We start from the raw sequence: 15,846 nt of genomic DNA on the forward strand, positions 1-15,846 counted from the left end.
TTTTCTTGGAAAAGATACTGGAGTAATTTGCCATTTCCTTCTCCAGCTCTGAGGCAGAGTTAGGTGACTTGCACAGGGACACACAGCTTCTAAGTGTCTGAAACCAAATTTGAGCTCAGATACCTGACTCCAGACCCAGCACTCTAGCCACTGTGCCACCTTGCTGCCTGACTTAACTGTCTTTAAAGGGAAAAGGTTGAGTTATATTTGCATTGGGTTAATGGATGTTACAATGCAAAATTTTCTCATATCTTTTAGTCTTTATTCTTTCATTGGCTAGTGTTCTTCCCTGCATTATTTTCCAATTATTTTGTATGTATTGTACTTTGTATTTACTTACTTGTCTACATGTTATATTCTCCCAATATAGCATAAATTTTTTAATGACTAAGGATTATTTTTTAATCCATAATACCAAGCCTTAAATGTACAGTTATTCCTTCCACATCATGGGGGTTAGGAGCATATTGCTCCTGCTATCTGGAAATTCCTCATAAATTTTTTTGGCCCTCCCTTTGCACCAGAGAAGTCTGAATTATTAAGATATTAAAAATAAAATATGTCCACATCATAAAATACTATATATATATTATGCATTTCTGAGCTTCTAAACTTTTTCTATGTTATCTGCTGGCCTTCACATGTCATCTTCAGCTTCCACAAAACTCCCCCCAAATTCCCATTTAATTTCTTATGCCGACTGGTGACATATTGAAACTACAATGGGGAAAGCCATGATATGAAAGGGAGAATTATAGTAGGTTCCTATTAAATGTTTGCTGAATTGGATTTCATTGCATTAAATTGCTACAAAAGGCTGAGTCTATATCTACTATATGTTACTCTTATTATGTGTTCAGAGATGTTTTACATCTTACCACAATATCTATACAGAGTAAAGACTACTATTAAAAGAGAAGATAGGGGTGTTTAGGTGGCACAGTGAATAGAGCACTTGCCCTGGAGTCAGGAGGATCTGAGTTAAAATGCAGCCTTAGACATCTAACACTAATTAGCTGTGTGAGCTTGGGAAAGTCACAACCCCAATTGCTCTGCCTTCCCTCTCTAAAAATAAAAAAAAAAATAGAAAAAGGAAAAAAAAAGAGAAGATAAGCTGTTAGCCTGACTACATTGATAACCAAAGAAGATATCTTTTGTTTGGAAAATCTTCTGCATTACTGTGGAAATAAAAACTCAGAAACAAAGATAGAAAGGAGGAAAAACCAGAATTGCAGGTAAAGATGCAGCTGTGTGCCAAACTATGCATAGTCATAATGCAGGTGGGATCAATTAGAACTACTTTGACAATTACTTTCATTCTTTCTCTTCCCCTGTAAGCAAAGGTGAACTTAAAAGTGCAAATGAGACTGAGAATCTATTCATTTAGTGAAAATGGGAAGATTAAGCCAAGTCAAAATATTGGAGGAGGGGAAGAAAAGATAATAAACAGCTTGTTCTCAGCCAAATAGACAGTCACATGATTTTAAATGAACTTATGAACAACACAACTTTATGAAATCTCCTGAAAACCCTAGTTCTTTGAGTCTCACAGGACATAACTAGAAAGCTCTAGTAAGTTATCTTGACATAGCTCTTCCAGGAATAGTCTTTAGGGGAATGAACAAAGCATGCTTTGGAACTAGGCTGACTCATCATCATCAATCAGTTTGTACATCGCTGGAAAGTACAGCCGGGGATAGGAAGTTATAAAGAATGTTTGTTTATATTCATGTTCCTCCCCAAGCAAAAGAATCAATATAATTTGAGCAGGAACAATAATTAATTTTAATGAATTATATTCCTTGGGTTTTCCCTGGTTTTCACAAAGCCCTGAGAGCTAAATAGTTGAAGATTTTTCCTAACAAAGAGATCTATTCCCCTTCCAAAACTTTTTTTCCCCACTCACTCTGATTCTAAAGTAGTCTTTTCCAAATGTGCTCATTTCAGGCACCCCTTTCTATCCAAATTTAGACTATAAACATAGGGTCCTACAGAACCCTTCATGAAATACCCTTGTGTGTTCACAGACAAAACTATATCTAGTTGAGACTTTTCACCTTTGAATACTAATTATTTTTATTCTTGTCCTTAGAGAATCTGCAACCAAACCAGTGATTTCTTCAGAGCCATGAGGCAGGAAAACACAACAATGGCCAAATCTTCAGGACTGGCAAGAGAAATAATACTATGTTGTTACATGGGCAGACAGGAGAGTCTGATTCCTCATTAAAAAGTAAGTTGTCTTTGACAGATGTTCTGGAGTTGTATTCATTTTTAACTTCAGCCATATGGAGTCACAGTGGAATGAAATTTCAGGCATAATATTCAGCTAGTGCTGTTAAAGAGCATATGCAATGACCTCTATTATAGTTGTAGTAATAATAATAATACATAGATAGACAGACAGACAGATAGATAGATGATAGACAGAGAGATAGATGATAGAGAGATAAATAGATGATAGATAGACAGAGAGAGATAGATGATAGATAGACAGAGAGATAGAGGATAGATAGAGAGATAGATGATAGATAGATAGATAGACAGAGAGAGGATAGATAGATAGACAGATGATAGATGGAGAGATAGATGATAGCTAGCTAGATAGATAGATGATAGATAGATAGACCGATAGAGAGATAGATGATAGAGAGATAGATGGTACAGAGATAGATAGATGATAGATAGATAGATAATAGACAGATAGATAACATTTGCATAGCATTTATTATGTACCAGGCATTGTACTGAGTGCTTTGTAATTATCTCATTTCATCCTCACAGCAACCTTGGAAGGTAAGTGCTATAACTATCTTCATTTTACAGATTAGGAAACTGAGACAGAGGTTAAGTGATAGAGTGCATTAGCAAAGGATAAAAGCATTTAAAAGTTAAATCTTCAAAAAATGGGTGAATAAATATCAGGTGGCTACCACTATATCACCAATTCTACCTCTTCTGTGTTTCTAGTAATCGAATAGAATGATACTCTTTTATAAAGCAATAGTAGGATTAATGTTTTTTTTCATACGTTGGCATTTAATTTGAAGAACAGGTTATGAGGGGGGTGGGGGGCAAGGAAGGAGACAAGGAACAGAGAATCTCTCATCTGGATCTTCTCTAGATGGGCTTGATCCTGATTTCTGAGCCTTGATCCAGGGCACACAAGGAAGCACACAGTAAGATGAGGTTCCAGGGGTACAGGTTGAGGAAAACACATGGGGGGGGTGCAGAGCTACACATCCAGCCAGAGGTGGGGGCTGGGATTCTCCTTGGATCAGCAGCACAGCTTCCTTTTAGGAACTGAAGCCTAGTGAGTGGTAAGTTCCATCCCACATATTTCTTAAAAAACATTCTTGTAGTTAACGTCTTTGTGCTAAAGAATTTTTTCATTGCCTCTCTAACTTCTTGTACTTTCCTTCTTTTTTCTCTGAATGTGCATTCACCTTGTCTGCTGCCTGCTCAAGAGCTGCTACTCTCTTCTCACTTAAAGTGATCTGATGCAGATAAGGATGAAGTTGCTGCATGTTTCTGGTTTAATTCTTTTAGGTTTCTACTTAGGTTTACTGCAATATCTTTCATTTCTAGATACTTCAAGCTAGTCAGCTTGTTCATTATTTTCCAGAAGTTTATAGTCTTCACTGATGCCTGTCAGCTCACCTGTCAGGACATGGCCATTTTGAAGAACTTGTCCTGGCACAGCCCCATGGTGTCCACCTTGGTGGACTCCACCATGGCATTGTCTAGGCTGGGGAAGGGAGGAAAGAGAAAGGATAGAGGGAAGGATGGGAATGGGGGAAGAGGGAGGGAAAGGGGAGAAAGGGGGAAAAGGAGGCAGGGAATAAGGAAGGGGAGAAAAAGGGAAGGGTGAGCAGTCCAATAATAGGATTAGTATTAATACCATTATTAGTAACTGACATGTATACAGTGCTTTTGATTGTGCTTGAAAGGTTGCAAATTGCTTTACATTTTGCTTTTACATTACATACTCTCATGTTGGCCTCAAAACAACCCCATGAGGTAGACACTACAGGTATTATTATTCCCATTTTATGGATGACCAAACTGAGGATTAGAGAGTTAAATAGTTTGCCCACCTCATAGAGATGGTAGTCATAAACAGGAAGTCTTAAATACAGTTCTCTTTGACCCTAACTAGAATCCTATACATTCTATCACAAGGAAAGAAACAGAATAGACATATGGGGAGAGAATATTACATTCTAGTAGTTAACTGCTTATGTTTCTTGCATACTGTGACTGCTTCACTCTTTTTCAGTTCATATTTCTTCTGGTTCTTCTTTGAATTCCTAATAGTTATTGTTTCTTATGTCAGAGTAGTATTTCATTACCTTCTTGCACCACCATTTGTTTAGCTATTCCCTAGTTGCTGGCTATCTATTTTGTTTTCACTTATCTGATCTTACATATAGGCATAAAAACCTAGCAGTGAGATCTCTGGGTCTATAGGAGGAATAACAACTGCTTTATATAGTCACAGCTCCTTTACTTCTCTACTCTTGATTCTAGACTCTACCATGCTACAGAAGCATCCTCTTCCCAGAAGTCCATGCCACATCTGCATTTCTCATACTGGAAGTACTCTCCAACCCTGTGGTCTCTAACTTTGGTTAGTTCTTCATTTTAAAGAAAATGCCCAGGACAGCTGTGTGTTTGTTCCTCTCCTAACTCTACTGCTGACACTCCAGACTTTCTCTGCCATGGCCCCAGGTACATTCCTTCCCATTCATATTTTACGTGTTGTCTTCTGCCACTAGAATGTAAACTCCCCAAGGACAGGGATTATCTTTCTTTTTGCTTGTATTTATATTCCCAGCACTGAATACAGAGTCTAGAAGAGAGTAATGCTGATCAACTTAAACAGATTTACTTTTAAGAGGTGAGGGGGGCTGATCTTGAAATCGTTATTGGTCTGATTTTTTTGATGATTGAGACATAAAAAGTCCAGCAGCCAACAAAACAGCAGTATCATAGCTTTTAGTGGAATTTCCACCAGTCTTTGGAATACCTTTCTTACCTATTACGACTTTTGGATGAGCTGAAAATAAAGGTGGAAGGAAATAGGGATTTATCTAAGTTAGTATCCTTTTTGACTTTAGGAATTATATTCTTTTTAATCATTCTAAATAAAATTGTTTTTGTTGCATTTCATGGTCTACAATTGTTTCATTGCATTCTGATCCCAAGCCTGAATCATGGATTAGTCTGAGATAAGCCTAGAACAGAATAGATTCAAAGAATATGTCCATTTTAGGTCTATTTTTTTTTTTAGCATATTGTAATTCCAAGTTACTCTCTAGACTACTTGGTTTAAATCACAGCTCCAAGAGAGCAGTGTGTTTGTCTTTTCACAACTCCTCCAGCAATGACTTTCCATCTTTTCTCATTTCTATCAATTTGTAAAACCTCAGAGCTGTTTCGATTTTCACATCTCTTATTAGTAATTTCAGACAAACTTAAAACTGTAGTTATTAGTTTTTGTTTCTTGTGAGAATTATTTATTTACATCCTTTGATCATTTGTCCATTGGGGAATGACTTCCAGTCTTACAAATTCATGTAAGTTCTCTATGTATCTTGGTTATCAGATCCTTTTCAAAGATATCAGATGGAAAGGTTTTCATTTTTTCAAATTTAAACCTTCCCTTCTTAATGTAGTTTCACTGATTTTCTTAGTCCAAAAGCTTCACAAGTTTCAAATGATCAAAAATATCTGTTTTATCTTTTTTTTAATTTTTCACATGCTTTATTAACTCCTGATTTACATCATTTATTTCCTCCAGATTTTGAGTTACAAATTTTCTCCCCGTTTTTCCCCTACCCCCAGCTCCAAAATAGCAGTCCCACAGGATATCCCCTCCTCCAATCTGCTCTCTCCCATGTTTTCTCCCATACCCCTTTCAACTTTTCCAGTGGATCTCTATGCCCCAGTGCCTGTATATCTTATTTCCCAATTACATGTAAAATAGTATTAATAATAGTGTATATATATATATATATATGTTTAAATATTTGATTTTAAAACTTTGAATTCCAGATTCATTCCCTTCCTCCCTTGTCACCCACCCTTACTGGGAAGATAAGCAGTTTAGTATAGGCTGTACATGTGTGGCTAATGCAAAACAATAACATAGTAGATATATTGTAAAAGACTGACTATATTTCCCTCTCTCCTATCCCATCTCCCACTTGTTCTATTCTCTACTTTCATCCCATCCCTTTTCATAAGTGGGTGCTTCCAACTTCCCTCCCCCCCAGTCTGCTCTCCCTTCCATCATCATTTCTCTTCCCAATTTTTCCTCCACTTCTCTTATCTGCTTCTTAAGGTCCTATATGGCCTGTCATCAGCTTGTATTTTCCTTTGAAGCTTTTGGTGCAGGAGTTCTGACTTCACTATCTTCCTCCTGTTCCATGCTTTGCTCCTTTTTGTCCCCATATAATGTAATGCCAAGCAAAGGCAACTTCCCAAGGTTCAAAATACCAGCATAGGTGCTCTCCATTTTATTCAATGAAAAATTAAGAACAGAGAAGATCAAAATATGACATCATTCAAAATACAGCATTTACTAAATGTGATTAAATAATCTCCAAGTACTACCCCGAAGTGTAATTTAATCAAGTACTACTCCACCCCTGGACATTACATTCATTTAATCAATCACAAAGTCCCTCTTCTAAATACTACTCCAGCCCTAGGCTATACATTCATTTAGTCCATCACAAAGCCCCTGTTTTCAAATGGAGATTATTTTCCAATCATAAGTAAAGTACATTAATTTTTTCAATCATAGAGCACAAAAAGTTCAAAAGTTCCCCACCTCTGGATCACAATTGAATCTACCCCAGAGTTACAACAAGTTTAAACACAGCATTTAATACCCAAATGGAGGTTTTTTCTTCATCTTGACACGAGGCAAGTTCTCAGCAATCTTTGTTCCTGGGGAGACAAAGCTTAGCAAGGCCACAAGATACATTGTCAGTGTCTTCATTAATTCATTCTCTGTCTGCAGAACAGTCCGAGGACCCCTGAAAACATTAGCAAAACCCCCTTTCTAGGATTTCTGTAAACATACAACAAGAAAATCCTTGTTCAGGGCTTCTGAACCAACAGCAAGGTTCCCAGACTGCTGCAACAACAGCGCTGTCCTTCACCAGTGGACAGAATTCACTCTCTGTCTGCAGAACAGTCTCTGGAGCTCTGAATCAACAGCAAGGTTCCAAGGCTTCTGCAGCAACAGGACTGTCTTTTACCAGTGGATAAATCTGGCAAAGCAATATCAAAACAGACAAAGTACCAGCATAACAGCCATGTCTCCTCAGTCCTTGGCAGCTCTGGGTGGTAGCTCTCAAAAGTCCTGGGCAATTCAAAGTGGACCTCAGCAATCCTCTCAGTCTCTATCTGCCTCCAAGATGCTGCTTCCAAAAAGTTCTTCTGCCTCTTTCTTTTCTTGTGTCTCTCTAAATTTATGTCACCAGCTCCTCCCAGTTCAGCACTCTCTTTTCATGTCAACAAGTCCATCCCACAAGTGGGATTCACAAGCTCTGGGTTTTAACACAATCAAACCAAAAACCAAGCCAATACAGGGGTATCTTTAAATTACATTACTATTGCACCCCAAAATAGGAGTCTAATGTTGGAATCTTCTGTCTGCTTTGTTTCCTTTGCCTGGTCATGTTGCCCCTCAGTCACTTGACCCCTGGGCTTTTTGCCACAGTAGGACTCTGCCACCAGACAGGGGAGCTTTTATCCCAAACACTAGGGTTTTCTCAGCTGCCAGAGGTATTATATGGGTGCCCTCTTTGAGGCCTCCACACACTCTGGCAAGCTGGACACATACCCCAGGACCTCCACCCTAGACTGCAATCCAGATCCAAGCAGGTTAAAGCAAGAGCGATTACCCCTCAGACTGGTGCTCGGTCACCCTACACTCTGCAGGCCAGGAGCTGAAGGTGCCATGTGGCACTGGCTGGCTGTGCTGGTGTCTCCTTGGCTTCTTGCCCCAGGGGCAAAAGCCATGCACTCCCATTTACTGGGTCCCAAAGTCCAGACTGCACTGACCTCTCACTTTTTCCTTTGAATCTATGTGTTGATAATTCTGGAAACGGCCACAGCTGCTGCTGATCTGGAGTCCATTGGACTGGCGGCTGGTCAGGCCCACCTTAGGGCTAAAGCCTCGGTGTGGAGCTGAGCTGGAAGATTCCTGCCGGCCTGCCGGGCTGTCCTCAGTGGGAGGTTAGGTTCTCTGTGTCGTTTTGTGGGTTCTGCAGCTCTAAAGTTTGTTTAGAGTCCCTTTTTTACATGGACTGGAGAAGGTGGAAGCTGGAGCCAAGGGGAGGTCCTGTTTCTACTCCGCCATCTTGACTCCACCCCCTGTTTTATCTTTTAAGGTCACCTTTAGCTTTTGGTTAAGAATTCTTCTACTGATACCTTAAAAATACCTGATCTGCTTTACATGGGTCATATATTTTGAGTATATTGTGGTATATAGTGTAAGATGTTCTAAACTGAATTTAGGCCAAACTGGTTCACAATTTTCCAAGCAGTTTTTCTCTAATAAGAAGGTTGTCAATGAGTAATTTATGTTCTTGCTTTTATTTAAAATTGGAGTATTGAGTTTACTCATTTCTTATTCTATTCAGCTAAGTGGCACAGTGGATGGAGCACTGGACTTGGAACCAGGAACTGTTCAAATCGAAACTTTGTGAGTTCAAATCTGGTCTCACCTGTGTGTCCTGGGGCAAGTCATTCAATCCTGTTTGCCTCAGTTTCCTCATCTGTAAAATGGAGGAAATGGCAAACCAATCAAATATCTTTGCCAAGAAAAACCTGAATGGGATCACAAAAAGTCAGACACAACTAAAAGGACTGAAGAAACAAGCATTCATCATTATCTAATCTGTTTCCCTGATCAACATTTCTATTTTTAACCTGTACCCAATAGTTTTAATTTGTCTCTTTTTTATAACAGTATTTGAAATCTCGAAGTAATCTTTATTTTTAAAAATCATTTCCCTTGAGATACTAGACATTTATTCCTCCAAATGGATTGTGTTACTATTTTTCTTGACTTTTATAAAATATCCCATTGGTAGTTTTATTGATATATCACTGATTTCCTAAATTATTTTATTGTGACATTTGTTATATGTACTATGAACAATAAAGAGTGTTTTTAATTATATTTATTTGTCTTGAATATGACTTTTGCTAGATTGACTCAGTTATTTTATATCTTTTGTAGTTATTTTAAAAGAGAATTAGAATTATTTTCTCCTGTATTTTATAATTGCTATATATAAATGCTTTGGTGAGCACTTATTAAGAGCATATTAGGCACCAGGAACTGTTCTAGGTTTTAGGGATACTAAGACAAAAATGAAACAGTTCCTACCTTCAAGGAGTTTACATTCTAATGGGGAAACATCTACCCTGAGAGGCATACACAAACTATATATATATAGTAAATATAGGTTATTTGGAGGAGGAGAGCCATTAGCAACTGGAGGGATCAGGAATGGCCTCATATAAAAGGTGATGCTTGAACTGAGCTTTATAATAACTTAGGAATTCTTTTTTTTCTGTTTGGAGGGGAGAAGGCAGGGCAATTGGGGTTAAGTGACTTGCCCAAGGTCACAGCTAGTAAGTGTTAAGTGTCTGAGGCCAGATTTGAATTCAGGTCCTCCTGACTCCAGGGCTGGTGCTTTATTCACTGCACCACCTAGCTGCCCCCTATAATTTAGGAATTCTAAGATGCAGAGGTAAGGAGGGAGTGAATTCCAGGCACGAGTCTATCCAGAGGCACAGGGAGAAGAGACATGTCATAGATGATTAGCAGCAGGAAGGCAATAGAGTGCATGGCCAGTCCATTGTTTAGCACAGTGCTTGACATATTCATGGTAGGCACTTAATAAATATTCATTGAATTGACTATAGAGTACATGAAGAATAATGTATAACAAAACTTGAAAGGTAAATTGGAGGCACAATGTGAAGGGCTTTAAATGACAGGCAGAGGAATTTCATATTTTATTGAAGAGGTAATAGGGAACAATTTATTAAGGAGGGGAATCACATGGTCAAACCAGTGCTTTAAAATGATCAATTTGTGGGAAGGAATATCTGCATCCAGAGAAGAACCACAGAGTCCGGATGCAGATTGAAGCAAGCTACTTGCTCTCTCTCATTTGTGTTTTGGTTTTTTTTCATTCCTTCTTTCTCATTGTTCATTCCATTGGTTATAATTCATCTTTACAACTTGACTAATGTGTAATGTGAAGATATTTGTAGAACCTCTATCGAATTGAATGCTGTCATGGAGGGGGAGGGAGGAAGGAGGAAGGGGAAGGAAATTTGGAAATCAAGGGATTGTGGAACTGAATGTTGTAAACTCAAAGTAAATAAATACATCTTTTTAAAAAATGATCAATTGGGCAGCTGGGTCAGGATGGATCAGAAAGGGGAGAGACTTGAAGTGGAGAAACTAATATTACTCTTGAATAGTTCAGAAAATTATGATGTTAACTAGAGTAGTGGCTTTTTGAGTGGTGAGCAAGGTATGGATATTGAGAAGGGAAGAGAATAAATATTTATATAATGTCTACAAAGGTCTAGGCACTGTGCTACACATATTGTCTCACCTGATCCTCACAACAACCCTGTATGATTGGCACATTTTATGTTTGAGTGAACTGAGGCAAATGGATGTTAAATGACTTGGTCAAAGTCATACAGCTAGTATGTGTCTGACTCAAGATTTGAGCTCTGGACTTTCTGATTCCAGGCCCAGGGCTTTATCCACTGTGCCACTAGCTAGCTGTCTGAGGAATATGAAAAGATGAAGTAGAGCTGAGATGACTTAGCATCTGAATGACTGTGTGAGTCAGTGACAGAGGATGACTGAGGTTATGAAGCTAGGTGACTAAAAAGATGGCAGTGTTTCTTTTTTTACATTTTATATATATATTGGCTTTTTGGAGGGGGGAGGGTAGGGCAGTCAGGGTTAAGTGACTTGCCCAAGGTCACATTGCTAGTTGTGTTGTTGTTGTTTGGTGTTAAGTTTCTGAGGCTGAATTTGAACTCACGTCCTCCTGACTCCAGGGCTGGTGGTTTATTCACTGCTCCACCTAGCCACCCTGATATTCAATTTATATTTAAATTTTACTCAATTATATGTAAACAAAAATTTTAGTTTTTTTTTTTTCAATTTTGAGTTCCATATTCCTTTTTCCCTTTTCAGGGCTTCTCGTGTTCATCTTCACTTAACTCTCACCTGTGACTCTAAGAAGCTGTAGCATACTCAGTGGCCACACCCTGGTAATCATCTTGGTAGACAGACTAAACTAAATTGAGGGTAATTGACAGACCTCAAAGCTATGGGTGAGGTAGGGAGATGTCTACTGCAAGTCTGTAAAGTCTTTCCCCATGGTTTAATGGGTGGATGAGAACAATTTTCTCTAACAGCCATGAAAGCACCTGTGGAATGCTTCGAGGTTGGTCAGATATCAAAGATGCCAAAGTCATTGATCTATCCTATGCCATCACCAGTCATCCTGACTTTTATTTTACCATTAGACTTGGATGACTCTGAAAGAGACAGTGAGACTAATGATTTTGTACAATTCTGCCTCACTTAAATCCAATTCACATGCAAATCAAAACATAACCCCAAGGTGTCATTGGTCCTCCCCCAAAATGAAGGATGACCACCACCACCAAGCACTCCTCCTGGTCCCAGGACTAAAACCAGCTCCCTTGCTTTCCTGAAGCCACAATTGCTATAGCTCTTCTATGTCTTGCAATTGAGACCAGGGTCCCTACTCCACCATGTATAATCAGAAGCACTCCTCTTCCCCCTGGAACCACCACAAGTCCCCTGTTTCTCCGTGGGATCAAGTGCTTTCACTTTTTTCAGCCCTGGGACTGAGACCCAGAGATTCATCTGGGCAATGTAACAAAGTCCTGAACCCAGCTCCAAAAAAGAATCCCCTACAATCTCCTTGCAACTAGTTGTTTAGTCACATTCCACCCATCATGGTCTGAGAAGTTCTGAAACTATTCCTACCAGCAATGCAGCCACCTCCAAGACCTGCTGCTGTCCCCGGGGTGGGCATGGATTTATCCAGACCAACACTCCGGTAAGACAGACTTTTCCTGCCAATACTCTAAGTTGTCAAGGTGTCTTGGGCGAGAAAAGTTTTTCATCTGAACTTTTTTTGGTTCTGCTGCTCCAGAATACAATTTGAGGCATTCATGGAGTTAATTGGAAGGGAATTTGGGAGAGCTCAACTGAGTGCTTCATTACTCAGCCATTTTGGCTGTGCCTCTCCAATGGTGGCACTTTCAATAGAAACAGGGAAGTTAGGAAGTTAGCACAATGCTTTTACCTTTAATTTTAAAGTAAGATATATCTATACCTCCACCATGATGGTGTAGCATCGATTGCAATTTCTATGGTGCTATTCACACTCACACAACCCACAACATTGTTTCCTTGGGAAAATAAGGTCTTTATTTCTCACCATCTAATACTAGACCATTTGGCCTGAGCAATACTTCAAGGGCTCCCAGGTGACAAATAGATCTGTTCACCAAATCCTATCTCAACAAGCATGGGGCGATACTTTAGAGAGCATTAATAATTTAAAATCCAACTTTCTTTTTTATTTTTACTACAAATAAGAGACCAGTCTCCTTAATTATTTGGTAAATTAAACAGCTGTGTGCCAAACATCTGTTTTTCCCCCAAATGCAGATTGTTCAATAAACAGATTAGACAGTCCATTTCTACTTAGTGAAAGTTGGTGAGCTGGCTTCATGGAAAAGACAGATTTTTTTCCCTTTGTTTTGTAAAAATCTGCAAATAAAGCTGCATTTCTAATCAGTGTACATTCATTTGGGATTTTAGTGACTATTTACCAGTTATTTATACATTATGTTTATATGTAAATTTCAAAACTGAAGTGGTACTTAATGCAATGCAGATGGGTGAGCAAGTACTGAGAGGTTGGAAAATAGGATTCTGGCTACTTCCTATTCACTTGAGAATTCATTAGGTTTACAAAGAAGTGAAAATAAAAAGCTATGTGGTATAAGTAACTGGAAGAGGAGTCAGGAGCCTATGCCTGCTAAAACTAGTGATTCATCGGATGATAAGTGAACCATGGGAAAAATAAAATCAATTAAACCTGATAAATGTTTATTGAGCATCTACATAACCCCAGTGTTCTCAATAGGTTTGTAATCTAGTAAAGGAGTCAAGACAGGCTCATAATTGAATATAGTTCAATATGGAATATAATATGTTCCAGTAGATAGGTGCAAACAAAGTTCTATGGGGTTCAGATAGGAGATTGCATCTAGTTTATGGGATAGGAAGAATAGGAGATACTTCTTTAGGGAGATGGCTGTTAGTTTAGAAGGATGGGTCGGATTTTAATAGGTTGAAGTGTGAATAAAGGAAGGGGGAAGGTCATCCTAGGAGGAAGGAACAGAATGAGTAAAGGTATAAAGGAAGAAAAGCAAAAGGAGCATTTGGGGAAAAACAAAAGTTTAATTCAATTTGATTCAGTCAGCATTTATTAAGTGCTTACTATATGCAAGTCACTGTTCTGGGAGCTAAGAACATGAAAAAAAAAGAACAGTTCCTTTCCTTAAAGAGCCTATATTCGCCTATGCATAAATAAGGAAATACAAGATAATTGAGGGGAGAGACAGACAGACAGAGTCTAAGGGAAACAGAGAAAGACAGAGAGTGATTCTAACAACTAAGAGGGTAAGAAAAGGAGGTGACAAAGGACATAAGCTTTGAAGAAAGCAAAAAATTCGAAGAGGTAAAGATGAGGATAGAATGTATTCCAGGCCTGGAAGATAACCAGTATAAAGATATGGAACAGGAGATAGCAAGTGAATTTCAAGGAAGGACAAACCGATCATTTGAAGGGAAGTATTGTTTTTAAAAAAAAACGTATAGAAAGGTAGTCTGGTGCCTGGAGTTAAACTAGACCCCTGAGTACAACGTGGGAAAAGTCATAGTCATAGAATCAGAGTCTGACATCATTATAGTTGGAAAAGAACTTAGAGATCCTCTTATACAATCACTTTATTTTACAAGTTTCAAGAATTCAAGCCCAGAGAAATGAAATAACTTTTCCAAAGAGATATGGGGTCAAAAAAACATAGTCAAGTTCCTTTAAACACAATATATATTAAAGCTGAATATAATGAGATAGAAGTCTCTGGATCCCCTTTTTACAGTTCTGTTGCATAGATGAGTTCAGGAAATTGTAGTTTCTCATTGGAGTTCAGTTGAATTTGCAACTGTTGTTAGCAATACTACCTATGTGAATGTGTGTGATTTGGTGTAAAGGAACAGTAGGTAAGGGTGTGCAGGGCAGAAAACAGGTGCAACCACTGTGCTGGCAAATACATCAGGACTACAATAAGCCAATGTACTTAAACAGTGAGGGACATAGGCACATTCCTAGGGTTTCTCTTAAAAGCAACTGGAGTTGAGTGAACAGAAAATAGGAGAGAGCAGAGCATAATAACATGTTCATTATACTGAAGCAATGCAGCCTTCATGGTCTGAGTTTTGCACATTAATTCCCTTCCCTTTCATGTGTGTGACATTCTTAGGACAGTTCAGAAGGGCCTTCTTTTCAGATCTCAGTTTGTGAGAGCATATGGAAAGACTTATATAAACTCAATAGAAGTTAATATAACTTTCTAGCTTAAGCCTTACGGTTCTGATTTCATTAGTAGACAAGGTTATTCCATACTTGATATGACCCTCGGAAACCATTCCCTATCTTTCAGGACATTTATAATAGGCAAAAAACTTGTCAATCATACCAGAGTTAAGGCTAATACCCCCAACTTCCCTCTCCACCCAGTAGTGTTAGATGAGATGTTTAAGTGGTACAATGACAGAAAGAACAGCTATAGAAATTTTTAAGGGTGATAGTATATATGCATCACGACAGAGAAACAAGGTGGCATGGTGGGTAGACCTACAAAAAATTGAAGCTTACAGATCTAAGATTCTGACCAACCCCTACCAACACCCATATATGCAACATATATGTACTTCCTTATCCATGATTCTTCTCACAGTTGGAAACCTCTTACATGCAGTTCTGGAATGATGGTCAATGGCTATAGAATACAGAGTGGGATGGTATGGTGAATAGAGTATTTTGGTTAATTCAGAGTTAGCATGGAGTCCACTTTTCAAAGAAACAAGACAGTAACATTTTAAAAACAACAATTTAATTCAATGTCTCAGAAAGCACTTTAGAACCTTGAAGATCCACAGTGTCATCATTATGAATATAAATTATGATGGTACAGGACAATTTCAGTACTTTAAGAATCAAATTTAATCACTGAAATTTAATAATGTACACTGCAACCAGCTATCAAATCAATATAAAATCAACTATCAATTTTGTCAAATCAATATTGCCACTGCCACTGGAAAGTCTGTGTCAATCTACTCTATTCTGGTGCTACTTACCACTTCTGTAGCTGCCTAAACCAAAATACCATTCCCTGGCCACCACTCTCCTTTATGGTTTTCTATACTATTAGAGTATAAGGTCTTTGAGGATAGCTTTTTTTAACCTAACCCCAGATTTTTAGCACAATGTTTGACATTCAGTAAGAAAAATGTTTTTACATTATTCATTCATAAAACTTTGCTGATAAATTGCAAAGTAGATAGAGCGCTGGGACAGGAATCAAGAAGACCTGAATTCAAATTCAGCCTCAGACATTTATATGTAACTCTCCACATTAATCTCTCTATGACTCTGTTTCTTCAAAATG

The 15,846-nt window shown here is 38.3% G+C and overlaps 1 long non-coding RNA gene across 2 annotated transcripts; it reads left to right on the top strand.

The window, feature by feature from the left end:
* The first annotated feature begins 1,600 nt into the window (after positions 1-1,600).
* Positions 1,601-9,192, top strand: LOC138170142 (uncharacterized). Of its 2 annotated transcripts, XR_011170547.1 has the most exons (4): positions 1,601-1,715; positions 2,093-2,233; positions 4,531-4,731; positions 8,661-9,192. It is a non-coding gene; the product is annotated as an uncharacterized lncRNA (long non-coding RNA). The 2 variants fall into 2 exon arrangements; XR_011170546.1 differs by lacking the exon at positions 1,601-1,715 and having other exon boundaries at positions 1,815-2,233.
* Positions 9,193-15,846: the final 6,654 nt, after the last annotated feature.

Source organism: Petaurus breviceps, unplaced genomic scaffold (genome assembly GCF_028583685.1).
Source record: "Petaurus breviceps papuanus isolate PSGF00001 unplaced genomic scaffold, PetGlider_PUasm1.0 38, whole genome shotgun sequence".
NCBI classification, from domain to species: domain Eukaryota; kingdom Metazoa; phylum Chordata; class Mammalia; order Diprotodontia; family Petauridae; genus Petaurus; species Petaurus breviceps.